The 2,656-nt window shown below is 39.2% G+C and overlaps 1 non-coding gene across 1 annotated transcript; it reads left to right on the top strand.

The window, feature by feature from the left end:
• The first annotated feature begins 2,002 nt into the window (after window positions 1–2,002).
• trnay-gua (transfer RNA tyrosine (anticodon GUA)) lies at window positions 2,003–2,089 on the top strand. The gene is given in 2 exon segments: window positions 2,003–2,039; window positions 2,054–2,089. It is a non-coding gene; the product is annotated as a tRNA-Tyr (tRNA).
• Window positions 2,090–2,656: the final 567 nt, after the last annotated feature.

Here is a 2,656-nt window from a genome sequence, read left to right on the forward strand (position 1 = left end):
ATTTATGCAAGGGCTTCGCTTTTCAAATGGGGGGTTGAAGCCAACGTTTGGGTTTCAAATAAAGATTTGAAGCCAAGGCTTGGGTTCCGTACATGGAATCGGTTTTGAAATCAGGGTTTCAAAGAAGGTTTTCAAGAAAGTTAGGGATTCAAATAAGCGATACGGATTCAAATTAGAATTTTGCATCCATGGTTGGGGTTTTCAAATTCTGTTTGTTACAAAAGTTTGGATTTCCAATGAGGGTCTCCAAACCAACCCGTTGATTTTTTTTTTCTTCCCCTCTTCATCAAATGTGCCTGCCGCATGGAGAAAAACGACGGCATCATAATAATAATGATGATAATGAACGTAATCAACTCAATGGCACCGTGAATCCAAAATGAAACTCGGTGCGGCCTGTAATTAGCATGAATACATTTGGCGCCCTCACAAAGTCGTTGGAATGGGCCACACAGACGGTGCGTAATCGGCTAATAAGCGGCGTTGCCACCGCAAGGCACCCTTCTTCCTCATGAACGCGTGATGCACTTGGATTAGGCGCCGCAGCTGTGTTTGCTCTCTTAGCCGCTGTCGTCGTTTGAATGCGGAAGAAGATAAAAAAATGTCGGCCTTGAATAAAGACGTTTTAATGGCGTTGATGAAAATGAATCGTTCAAAATCAGACCTTGCTCATGAATTGTCTTATCGTAAATATTTTGACTACAAAGGGATATTCAACCAAGAACGGCTTAGGAGCATCACAATCTTCCAAACTTCAAAGGTAAGCATCAATCGACCTATTTAAACGATGACAAGCGATGTTTGTTGACACGGTGGCTACCACACTAAACATGGACCAGATGAAACTAAGGCAGAAGTTGTCTCTAGAGATTAGAAGGAACGTATTCGGCAAGCATGTTTAAAGTAACAACAAGACCATCTCCGAGCAGCTTGGTTAGACCATGGATAGTAAGGCATTGTAGCCAAAAAAACAACCATGTATAGTTAGCCGTTTTCAGCTGAAAAAACGACCATGTAAATATAGTAAGGCGTTTTTAGCCGAAAAAACCCCCAACCATGTACAGGAAGGTGTTTTTAGCCGGAAAAAATTACCATGTATAGAAAAGCATTTTTAGCCGAAAAAACGACCACGTATAGTGAGGCGTTTTTAGCTGCAAAAAAACGACCATGATATCGTAAGGCGTTTTAGCTGAAAAAAAAAACGACCATGTATAGTGAGGCGTTATCAGTCAAAGAAAACGACCATATATAGGAAGGCGTTTTTAGTCGAAAAAAACGACTATGTATAGTAAGCCGTTTTCAGCCGAAAAAAAACGACCATGTATATATAATAAGGCATTTTTAGCTGAAAAAAACGACCATGTTCAGTATGGCGTTTTTGGACGAAATTTTTAGCCGAAAAAAATGACCATGTATAGTAAGGTGTTTTTAGCCGTAAAAAAACAACTATGTACAGGAAGGCGTTTTGAGCCGAAAAAAACGACCATGTATAGGAAGGCGTTTTTAGCCGAAAAAATCGACCATCTATAGTAAGGCATTTTTAGCCGAAAAAAATGACAGAAAAAAGCGACCATGTATAGTAAGGCGTTTTTAGCCGAAAAAAATGACCATGTATAGTAAGGCGTTTTTAGCCGGAAAAAAAAACGACCATGTATAGAATGGCGTTTTTAGCCGAAAAAAACGACCATGTACAGTAAGGCGTTTTTAGCTGAAAAAAAATTACCATGAATAGTAAGGCGTTTTTAGCCGAAAAAAAAAGACTATGTATAGGAAGGCGTTTTTAGCCAAAAAAAATGACCGAAAAAAACCACCATGTATAGTAAGGCGTTTTTGATAGCTCAGCAGGTAGAGCGGAGGACTGTAGTTGCGCAAACTGACATCCCTAGGTCGCTGGTTCAAATCCGGCTTGAACGATTGACTTCACACTGAGAAGATGTTCTAATTCTTGTTCTGCACTCACTTTGTAAAGCCTTTATGCACATTTAAAAGTTGCTTCTTGTACCCTTCGATAGCTCAGCTGGTAGAGCGGAGGACTGTAGTGGCGCATACAGACATCCTTAGGTCGCTGGTTCAAATCTGGCTCGATGGATTGACGACCATCGAGCCATACTATGTCGTTTTTTTTCGGCCTAAAAACACCTTACTATACTATGTCGTTTTTCTCGGCCTAAAAACGTGTGTCGTTTTTTTTAGCTAAAAATGCCTTACTATACCATGTCGTTTTTTTCGGGCTAAAAACGCCTTACTATACTATGACTTTTTTTTTGTTGCTAAAAACGCCTTACGATGCTATGTCGTTTTTTCTGGGCTAAAAACGCCTTACTATATATACTATGTCGTTTTTTTGGGGCTAAAAACGCCTTACTATACAATGTCGTTTTTTTTCGGGCTGAAAACACCTTACTGTACTATGACGTTTTTTTTGCTAAAAACGCCTTACTATACTATGTCGTTTTTTTCATGCTAAAAACACCTTACTATACTATGTCGTTTTTTTCGGCCTAAAAATGTGTGTCGTTTTTTTTAGCTAAAAATGCCTTACTATATACCATGTCGTTTTTTTCGGGCTAAAAACGCCTTACTATACTATGTCGTTTTTTTCGGGCTAAAAACGCCTTACTATACTATGTCATTTTTTTCGGGCTAAAAACGCATT

This window comes from Hippocampus guttulatus, chromosome 4 (genome assembly GCF_054856545.1).
Source record: "Hippocampus guttulatus isolate MCC_2025c chromosome 4, RoL_Hgut_1.0, whole genome shotgun sequence".
NCBI lineage: Eukaryota > Metazoa > Chordata > Actinopteri > Syngnathiformes > Syngnathidae > Hippocampus > Hippocampus guttulatus.